The 11,533-nt window shown below is 39.5% G+C and overlaps 1 pseudogene; it reads left to right on the top strand.

Annotated features, from left to right (window-relative positions):
• The first annotated feature begins 5,179 nt into the window (after positions 1-5,179).
• Positions 5,180-7,138, top strand: LOC109680855 (sodium-dependent phosphate transporter 1 pseudogene; annotated as a pseudogene).
• Positions 7,139-11,533: the final 4,395 nt, after the last annotated feature.

Below are 11,533 nucleotides of genomic sequence, written 5' to 3'. Positions count from 1 at the left end.
CTCAGCATTACTAACTTAACACATAATCTCTTCTCTGTGGTTTGAGAGTGTTCTTTGCGGCCCGAATTTTCTCATAATAAAAGACAATCAAGAAAATGCATTTTTAAAATATGAATTTAGTAAAAGTTCATGAGCCACATATTACATTTTAATTTAAGGGGAAAGTGGGAAAGAGAGTGGATAAAATGAAAGGAGAGAGACAATAAAGAGGAAATTAAATTCTCAAAGTGAATTTTTAGTGAGCCTGTAAAAAATGGCTTTATGTCTTATTTCTCCTATTTAACTTTAATTTTAAAAATATTGATTCCGCACAGGTAATTTTCTCCTTTTGTGGTCAATCTCTTCGTAACTCTTAACAGTACATGAGTCACTTCTACTGTGAATCACTGCTCCTCAGAGTACAGTAACTTCCCTTTTTCAAGCTTCTGACACTGAGCTGGGATCTCTCTCCTGCCCAGAAGATGTTCATCACTGATACACTACTCAGAAGTGAGGAGGGCAAGGTCACTCCTCTCAACCTCTGGGTCTAAGAATCTGTGCACACTCTGCAGCCTGCAGTCTGAAACAGCGGCTTACCTCTTCAACACAGGAGCCACGAGCTCCTGGAGGTGATTTCTCAGTTGTGTTGGAGGTAAATTTGGAATTGAGAGATCAAAGACAAACTGCAGCAAGGAAAGAGGTACTGGCCAACATTAAGGCAGATACTACTTTGTTCACTGTAAGAACTTTTGTACATTCCATGCATATTGCATTTATATCTGTTTCTAAAACCTATAATATGGCTGTCCTATTGAGTGATCAGAAATTAGTAATCATGGACTTGTTGCTATTATATTTTGTCATTTGTGTCACTGTATTAATTAATACATATCCCAAACTGCACTAAACTACCATTGCCACAGCAATCAACCCACATGTTCAATGAGAGCTGATAATAAATACTCAAGTTCAGCCTCTATCAGCTGAACCTTCTCCAAACCAATGTCATTTGTCCTTTGTTGTTGAGAGAGTTTGTGCAGTAGTTATCGCTCATACTTTCTTGAACATGCCTCTGGCCACCCCTCTGAATTCTCTACTCAATTTATCAGGGAGTGTAATGCATGATGCCAGTCATGGAATGTCCTTTGTACCACACTCAAGTAAGTTTACCAATGCTCTCCATCCCTGACTCTGCCATGACACATAGTGTTCTGCATGGTCTACTTTAATACCACTCTCTGACAAACATTCTTAATATGATATTATTTATTCTAGGCTTGTATTTTTTATAATCAACTACCCTGTCTACCTCTCATATTTTAGTACTCTAATTCCCTTGTATGGTAGGGTATGGTCAAAAATGTGGCTAATGAAGTCAGAGGAACTGAGTTCAAGTTTGAGCCCAGACACTTCCCAGGTGAGTGATATTGAACAATAATCTCTCTACATCCCAAAGTCCTCACCTATAAAATGGGATAAGTAGCCTACCTCAAGAAAAACATACATAGCTTCCAGATTTATCTCTGGTACATTGTCAGTTTCTTTCAAACACGGTAGAAGTCTTCTTTTCTGATGCAATTGGGACCAAAGTTTATGGGCTAAGCAAAACAGCCAGATATATGCAAAAATCTTAAGAATTAATAATGTATACTATAGTAGACAGAATAATGTTCTCCAAAGATGTCCACATCTTAATTTCTAGAAATTATGAATATATTATACAGCAAAGGGGAAATAAGGTTAAAGATAGAATGAAGTTTCTTAATTGGCCAATCTTAGCATAGGAAGATCACACTGGATTGTACAGGTGGGTCCATTACAACACAAACGTCCTTAAAAGTGGAAGAGGGAGATAGAAGAGGAGTAACAAGAGAAATGACAACATGAGAAGTATTTACTCTGGCATCAATGACCTTGAAGATGGAGGAATGGAGTGATGAGTGACAGCCAAAGAATAAAACAGGCCCCTTAGAAGATGGAAAAGCCAAGGATATGGGTCTTTCCCAGAGCTTCCAGAAGGAACACAGCCCTACTGATGCCTCAATGGCAGCCCAGTGAGACTGTAGTTCTATAAAATTTGGAAGATAATAAATTTATACAATTTAAGTGACTAAGTTGTTGTAGTTTGTCGCAACAGCAATAGGAGACTAATATACAAATATTAAACGTTTCAGATTAAAACATATAATTTTTCATTCATCTGGCAATCTTTCTTTTTTTTATAATTTTTATTTTTTTATTATTCATATGTGCATACAATGCTTGGGTCATTTCTCCCTCCCCGCCCCCACTCCCTCCCTTACCACCCACTCCACCCCCTACCTCCCCCCACACCCCCTCTATACCCAGCAGAAACTATTTTGCCCTTATCTCTAATTTTGTTGAAGAGAGAGTATAAGCAATAACAGGAAGGGACAAGGGTTTTTGCTAGTTGAGATAAGGATAGCTATACAGGGCATTGACTCACATTGATTTCCTGTGCATGTGTGTTACCTTCTAGGTTAATTCTTTTTAATCTAACCTTTTCTCTAGTTCCTGGTCCCCTTCTCCTAATTGGCCTCAGTTGCTTTTAAGGTATCTGCTTTAGTTTCTCTGCATTGAGGGCAACAAATACTAGCTAATTTTTTAGGTGTCTTACCTATCCTCATATCTCCCTTGTGTGCTCTCGCTTTTATCTTGTGATCAAAGTCCAATCACCTTGTTGTGTTTGCCCTTAATCTAATGTCCACATATGAGGGAGAACATACAATTTTTGGTCTTTTGGGCCAGGCTAACCTCACTCAGAATGATGTTCTCCAATTCCATCCATTTACCAGCAAATGATAACATTTCGTTCTTCTTCATGGCTGCATAAAATTCTATTGTGTATAGATACCACATTTTCTTGATCCATTCGTCAGTAGTGGGGCATCTTGGCTGTTTCCATAGCTTGGCTATTGTGAGTAGTGTTGCAATAAACATGGGTGTGCAGGTGCCTCTGGAGTAACCTGTGTCACAGTCTTTTGGGTATATCCCCAAGAGTGGTATTGCTGGATCAAATGGTAGATCAATGTTTAGATTTTTAAGTAGCCTCCAAATTTTTTTCCAGAGTGGTTGTACTAGTTTACATTCCCACCAACAGTGTAAGAGGGTTCCTTTTTCCCCCGCATCCTCACCAACACCTGATGTTGGTGGTGTTGCTAATGATGGCTATTCTAACAGGGGTGAGCTGGAATCTTAGTGTGGTTTTAATTTGCATTTCCTTTATGGCTAGAGACAGAGAGCATTCTTTCATGTGTTTTTTGGCCATTTGAATTTCTTCTTTTGAGAAAGTTCTGTTTAGTTCACTTGCCCATTTCTTTATTGGTTCATTAGTTTTGGGAGAATTTAGTTTTTTAAGTTCCCTATATATTCTGATTATCAGTCCTTTGTCTGATGTGTAGCTGGCAAATATTTTCTCCCACTCTGTGGGTATTCTCTTCAGTTTAGAGACCATTTCTTTTGATGAGCAGAAGCTTTTTAGTTTTATGAAGTCTATTTATCTATGCTATCTCTTAGTTGCTGTGCTGCTGGGGTTCCATTGAGAAAGTTCTTACTTATACCTACTAACTCCAGATCATCTGGCAATCTTTCAATGTGTTCTAGGACCTTTCATTTCAATATGTAGTCACAGATTAGAGTTAGATTTCTTAGATGAAATCTCACTCCTTTTTTGTCTATAATTTCCAGTGTTACATCTTTAAAGTGAAGCAGATATCTGCTAACAAACTATATCCAAATATAAAAATCACTTTTTACTAAATAACAACAAACCAATAAAAAATAGATAAATATTAGCAGATATTAGCAGATATTTCACAAAAGAAAGTACAGATGCTCTTGAGCTTACAGTAGGGTTACTTCCTGATAAACCTATTGTGAATTGATAATATCATTATGTTAAAATGCATTCAACATACCCAACCTACAGAAGAGAGCATAGCAACACAGTACTGTAGAGTACTAGTTACTTATCCTGGTGATGGAGTGGCTCTCCAGGAGTTATGGCTCACTATTGCTGCCCACCATCTCAAGAAAGTATCATACTATTTATGACTAGCCCAGAAAAAAGATAAAAATTCAAAAAAGGTACGACTTCTAGGGAAGATGTATCACTTTCACACAATTGTAAAGTTGAAAAGCCTTTAAATAGAACTACCATAAATCAGAGACCAATGGACGGAAATGACCAATGCACATATGAAAACATGCTCAGCAGCATTAGTTATGAAGAAAATGCAAACTGAAATCACAAGATACCATCATATACCTATGAGAACAGCTGAAATAAAATACTGACTATACCAAGTGCTGATGACGATTAGATTTTTAATTATGCAGAATTTGAGTTGAAATTTTATCTTTTCTTGAAAGTTTCATCAACAGTTCAGCTGACTCTACAATTTATTCAGAAAGCAAACTGACAGATTTTCCAAGAAAACTTTGACATGTTTCTTAAGATTAAAATTATTTTTAAAATACACATTCAAAGAAAAACTATCTGATTAGCATGAGACTTCTTTCCCAAAACAGTGCATCAGAGGACAGAGGCAAAGGGGACTCCAGTTGCCACATGCCCCATCACTTCATGTGACCTATGGTAGGGGGCATGATAAGGCCTTGGCTCAGTGGACAGAACAGGATGGTGGCCTGCTCCTCAAGGGGACTGCTGCTATCATTTTCTCTCCACACCCATATGCATGAAGGTGTGTCCTTTTCCTTCTAGGCCATGGAATTCTCCATGCTTTTAGCCTCCAGATGCAAAGAAACCCTAAACAGACAGTCATTCACAGCTCTGTTTGGGAACTGTAGTTTACAGTATTTGATTTTATATTATATATTTTTAATTATAGCATTTTGAGACCTCATATTCTGTTGACACATATTAAAAGCTACTCAGTAATTCTCTTTTTGTGGTGGGGACTGGGACTTGGGGTTTTAACTCAAGGCTTCATGCTTACAAAGCAGGTGCTTTACCACTTGAACCACACCTCCAGTCAGTTTTGTCCTGATTACTTTTAGAGATGGGGGAGGTTTCATAAACTATTTGCTCTGACTAGCTTGAAACCACAATCCTCCTGATCTCAGCCTCCTAAGTAGATAGGACTATAGGTGTGAGCCACTGGTGCCAATTCTCCTATTAACTAAAAAAAAAAAAAAAAAAAAAGCACTACTCTAGAGAATGGCCTCTACCATCACATCACTAATTACTAACTGGACTCTAGCCACTATTGCTGCTTCTTGCCCATTGGTGGATTATGCATAGATGCTCATCCTGGGCTTCTTCATTACATCTGTTTTGGCATTCTCCGTGGGAGCCAATGATGTAGCAATTTTGTTTGGTGCAACTGTGGGCTCAGGTGTAGTGACTCTGAAGCAAGCCTCCATTCTAACTGTCTTTGAAACAAAGGACTCTGTCTTACTGAGGACCGAAGTGAGCACAACCATCCAGAATGGCTTGATTAATATGGAGATGTACAACCCCGCCCAAGATGACCTCTTTGCAGTCTCCCATAGTTCAGTCAGGACTACCTCTGTGTTGCAAATAGTGACTTCCTTGTTTCTGGGACCCTTTGTATTATCGGTGAAGCCAGTGGTTTCTGCCTTATGGCAAAAGTGGTCAGAGGATCCCAAGTGGTATAAACTGATAGAAATTTGTTGTTTTCATTGGCCTCTCCATTACTTTCTTGTATTATTCTGGAATTTTATTCTTCCTGTTCATACATTCATCCTCCATAAGGCAGATCCAGTTTCCATGGTCCATGAACCTTGCCAGTTTTCTATACCCACATTTTTGGTATAAACCTCTTTTCCATAACGTATGCTGGAGTATCATTTCTGGGCTTTCACAAATTTCCTCTGTACATCTTGGTGAGATATGCAGTTTTCTGTGCCCTTTTCATCTGCTTCTTTGTCCCAAGATGAAGAGAAAAAATGAACAAGAAATAGTCTAGTCTTTCTGAAATCCCCTAAATGGAAAAAAGAAAGCTTAAAAGAAGACCAAGAAGAAACAAAGTTGTGTCTCAGTGATAATAACGACAGGGATCCTGTATCTGAGATAGGCATCTTGTTTTTGTGCCCTTTGGGCTGTAGTAGAGGAGAAAACAATCTTTTTCAAATCTGGAAACCTGGAGGATGCTCCAGAACAAGAGAGGCTTCCCATGATGGACCTGAAGAAGAAGACCATCAGAGACAGCACACAGTGGAACAAAGCAGGTGAATAACAGAAACCTTGATCAGCTCAATTAAGTCATCAATAAGTAGATAAACTTCAGCAGCCACTATCCGTATCAACCATGTATGAAGACTGTGGCTTGTATAAAATGCTGCTTCATAAATTACATCTGGACAAGGTAGAAAACTACATGGCAGACTCTGGTAACAAACCCCTGAGGTACAATAATAGCTATACTTCCTACACTATGGCCTGCCCCTGGATTCATTCTGTGCCAATGAAGATGAAAAAATGGAGAGGCTGACATGGCCTAGCACTGGTACCAAGAAGCAAATTCAAGTGACTGCAATGCTGACTTCACTTGGCTTCTCAGATGGACATGGGTGTCATGGCAGAGACAGATCTGGGTGACAGAAAAGGAAGTAGCAGTTCTCTAGAAGAATGCATGGACCAGGATAAGTCTAAAATCTCTTTCCTCTTCCAGTCCCTGCAGATCCTTACAGCCTACTTTGGGTCATTTGTCCAAGGGACAAAGATGTCAGCAATGTTCTGGTCCCTGGTTGCTTTGTGTCTGTTTTATGACATGGGAAGTATTTCTTCAAAAGTGGTAGTACCTGTGGTTTATACTCTATGGTGGTATTGCAGTCTGTATTGGTCTGTGGGTTTAGGGAAGGAGTTGTCTAGACCATGGGAAAACATCTGACACCGATTACAACCTCTAGTGACTTCAGTATTGAACTGGCATCTGCCCTCACTGTGGTAATTGCATCAAATATTGGCCTTCCCGTCAATATAACACACTGTAAAGTGGACTCTATTGCATCCATTAGCTAGCTCTAGTCCAAGAAGTCTGTTGATTGGTGACTTTCCCAACATTTTATGTCCTTGTTCATCACAGTCCCCATTTCCAGCATTATCATTGCTGCTCTCATGGCAGTCTTCAAAAGTGTCAATCTCAGAGTGTGAAGCCCTTTGAGATTAACATTCTTCTCAGTGTCTGGAACCACCTTACACATTCCTGCGCCCTGGAAGAATGATTACAGTGTTACTGAAGACTGACAAGAGTCTTTTTAAAGTTTGGAGCTATGGGAAGGAAGCATTATTTATGCTATAATTGCTTTTGTGCTAAATATGACTCATCTCAAAATTAGCTATGTAAAATAGCCAGGTTTCCACTGGTTCCTACTGAAGTTTCCTTTCTTTCTGGGCTATAACTTCCTGCACATACTTCTCTACTTTTTTGTATCAGATTTCAATTCCATTATGTCTTAATATTGTCCCTGAAAAAAGCTTGTATTTGTGTGTGTGTGTGGGTGGGTGTTTTAAACAATCCTTCAGAGCCATTTGACATGGTATAATCTGCTATGTTGGTTTCCACAATTTCTGTCCCAACATGCACAGAAATTCAACAACAAAAATGAACCTGCTGCTTCCCTCGTATTCATTGGCACTCTGCCCTCCTATCAGTCCTGGCAGATTCTATTGGCATATGTAGGAACTTCTTAGAGGGATAAACTTCTTTAGAAGTTAGTAGTAACTGCTTTGCAAGAAATTCATTGGCTCTGCTTACTAAGAATTACAAACAAAAGCCCTTTAGCAATCTTGATCACCTCTGGCAGTGTGGAGTGAATGAATAAAGTGAAATGTGAGTTTTAGGCAAGTTGCATGGGACAGTCCTCCATGTTCATCTGCCCATCTCTTAACTAAATAAAAAGCCTATAGGATTTTTGGGGGGACTGAGAAGAAAAAGAAGACAAAGAAACATCTAAAGAGTTTCAAGAAAATAACACTGTGACTCAGAATTACTATTCTTTTGAAAGAAACCAAAACATTGAAGGAATGCTGGTGAGTCACCTAACAAGGAGGCCAGAGATGGTAGATGGGAAAGGAGGAGAGAGAAAGAAGAAAGGAAGGGAAGAAAAGAGAAGCAGGAAAAGAAGAAAAATATATTGCTTTAAATATGTTCAGTGAAATAGTGCCTGTATCAACAAATAATCCTTGAAGATAGCAATATGACATGAAATATTAAATAATAATCTGAATCTAAAATACTAAATTATGCTTTAATATCCTAAAATGTAACTAAAGAGATGAGAGAAAGTCAAAAGTATACTGTTTCTCAGCTTTTATCCTCTGTCATTAGTGAAAGATTTTAAATTTTCAAAAATTGAGGACTTTCACACAAATAAATGTTAGAAAGGAGACCCAGTGGGAGGGGAAGTACTAAAGGAGAGGGCAATGAAAAAGCAATTATATTTGCAATACTTTATGTGCATGTATAAATACAGAACAATGAAAAACTTGGTTAAAAAAGGGGAAAGATGGAACAAGAAAGATGGGATAGAAACAACAGAAGGGAGTGAATTCAATCAAAGCCCATATCATGTGTAGAAATACCACAATGATACTCCTTTGTACAATTAATATACACTAATAAAAAACTTAACCAATCACTAGTCATCCTGGTTTGGGAGTGAGACTAAGTTTCCTGAAAAGCAAGGTTTGGCCACAATATCATGGTTATGTTCGCTGGCAAAATATTCAGGAAGATTGGCTGTTGAGAAACCAGTCCTCCTGCTGAAGACTACCAGGAACACATTACAGATGAACCAGCTGTGTTTCATGCTTGCGGCAGTGAGGGAAAACACACACCATAAGGAACCATCAGGCATCTCAGTAAGAAAGTATAAGAAAAGGTTAACTATAGAATCTGGGCGTGGGCTGGGTGACTTGGGGAAGGTTAAAGGAAGATGGACTTTGCCAAGGAGGAGGGGGGCTATCAGGAAAGAGGGGCAAAGCCAGATTGAGTGTCTAAATGTTATCTATAAATCAACAGGAATGGATCTAGGCCAAAGCTGTGATAGTCACTTATATTAACTAAGACAGAAAAATGTTTGTTATGTTTGTGGTTTGTTTTTATCAGTGCTTAGACAAAATTTATGAAGTCATCTCACTTGTTTTTTTCTGTCACTTCAGCACCATCACAGAGTGCCCTCCTCCAGTGTCAATGTTCTATGAGAGCCTTCATGTCCAACAGGAGAGCATCATGAACTAATCACAAATATGAAGCCACTTACCTCATATCAAGAGCTGCTTTTCTGTACTTTAGCAGTGACAGTCAGACTGTGGGACTGAAGTGATAACCAATCCTAATGCTATTATTTCTACTAACTATATCTGATGCTTCTTAGGCCCATTAAGAGGGACAAAGTTGGCAAGATTTCATTTACGAGTACTTTTAAAGAAAAACGTGTTTATATCTAAACTAATGAAACAGTTAATTTTCTCCATACAGGAAATGATGACCCTTCTCTCACTCACTTCTTCCCCTAGAAAGCCTCTAGGGCATTTCTCTTGGCAATAAATATGTAGAATTTTATTTACTTGGTCTTTCCTAATACTCATGATCATTGATTTATAGCCGTAGGTTTATTTAAGCAGCAAACAAAAAAAAAAAAGAGTTTCCCCCAAATGTGCATTTCTAAGCCAAGCTCCTTGCCAGAGGGAATTTGTTTCCTTTTCTATTATAATTCTCTCCAAACAAGGTTCTATCAGGGGAAGCCTAACAAACAGCATGTGCAGCCCAGCTCACTGAGGCTTTATTTCAAGTTTTAGCTACAAGCAGGGTTGTCCCAATGCAGAAATCAGTAGAAATAAAAGGTTGTAGTTCCACTGGAAATGGTTGCTTTCCTGGAAGCTTGGTGGGCAACAAAGAGAAGAGTACTTCTCAAAAACAGTACTCAGAAAGTACTTCCCAGTTTACATTCGCAGTGCTGCCCTTCTGTACTTTCTCACCATTTGACTCCCTTTTTGGCCTTCTTAGCTGAGGAATCCAAAATAAGAAAAGGTCAAGAAAAGTCACCTATTTGGTAACAAATCCTTTACAGTCTCAAGACTGATTAGAAACAAAGGACAAAAGGGAACACTGTGCCTCTAAAACCAAAACAGAGCTTCTCTCAGCTGTTCCGCTCCTGCCACCCGAAGAGGAGAGACAGCCAGGGGGTAAAGCTTGCCTATGTGAGGACACACCCAGATAGTATGAGATTAAACCAGCTAGAGAATGCAATCTAAAGTTTTCCATTCTGCTCTTAGTTATCACTGGCCTCTCTTCCCATTCATGATCAATTAGTCAGAGCAGCTATTCCCCTGGTTTCCGAAACATGACTCCATGACAGTTTTCCAGGAAACTCTTCGTAGGTAGTCATCTCCTGCCTGGTTTCTCTAATTTTGCCTTCCCTAGAACCTACCAGCTGAAATATCTGATGACACATTTACAGCCCCAGGCCCAGTGTAACAGGAGCAGCAACCTCAAATTTCAAAGTGGTGGTGCCTGGACCTGATCCTATTACCCACTGTAGTGGTTACTCTTCACCACGGACTTCACTAGCTCAAGAATCAGTTCAGCACACTTGCAGGTGGGTCTCTGGTGGCATTTCTAGAGATAATTAGATCATAAGGGCTCTGACCTAGTGAATGCATTAATCCCTTGATAGAGTCATAATATAATGGTATTGTTGAGCTGTGGTAAAAAGAAGAAGGTACAGATGAGTTGCAGAAAGTAGGCACTGGGCGGGGCATGTCCTTTGGGGCTATATCTTACCCTGGCCTCTTCCTGTGGCCCCGTTTTCTTTGATTCCTGGTCTCCATGATGTGTACTTCTCTGCCCCACTGTGCCCTCTCTCCTATGATAGACTGACACCTCTGAAAACCATGAGTCAAAAATAAATCTTTCCTCCTTTAAGTTATTCTGTCAGGCTATAGCTATGCAAAAGTAACTAATATAGCCATAGATTTGGGGTCTGTCAGGCAAATAGTAGACCTAGTCACAGCTCTCCTTTCTACCCTTGCCCATCCCCTGCCCTGAAGTTTTGATCCAGACTCTAGAACAAGATATCTGCACTGGTTTTCCTGCCTTGTACTCCCACTGCTCCCTAGGGACTCCCAGAGCCCAGGGATGCCTAATGAGGGCACAGAGATCCTGCCAGTTTTTTCTTCTGGGAAACTGAGTCCTCTTTCCTCTCACTGCCCCTGGCTGGGACTTCGTTTAAATTAAATACTCCAAAGTCAAGCCTTTTACCAGTCTCCAACCTTCTAATCTTCCTTATAATATTCTTCACTAATTAAGAAAGAGTAAATATCAGATCCACAGCCTCCACCCTACAAACCATTAACCAATTATATGATGTAATCATGTTGTCAGTAAAGGAGGGTACAGAGTGTATGAAATAAAGGGAAAGCAGTTCTCTGTGAACGACAAGTCTGAGCCTGGCTTCCACTCAGTGTTGGCTCTGTGGCTGGCTCTTGATGACCAGGAAGCACATATACATAAAATCAAACGCCTTCCTGAAAAATAACCACGTG

The sequence above is a fragment of the Castor canadensis genome, chromosome 13, assembly GCF_047511655.1.
Source record: "Castor canadensis chromosome 13, mCasCan1.hap1v2, whole genome shotgun sequence".
Classification (NCBI taxonomy): Eukaryota; Metazoa; Chordata; class Mammalia; order Rodentia; family Castoridae; genus Castor; species Castor canadensis.
The sequence above is the reverse complement of the archived record's forward strand: the minus strand, read 5'-3'. Positions and strand labels throughout refer to the sequence as shown.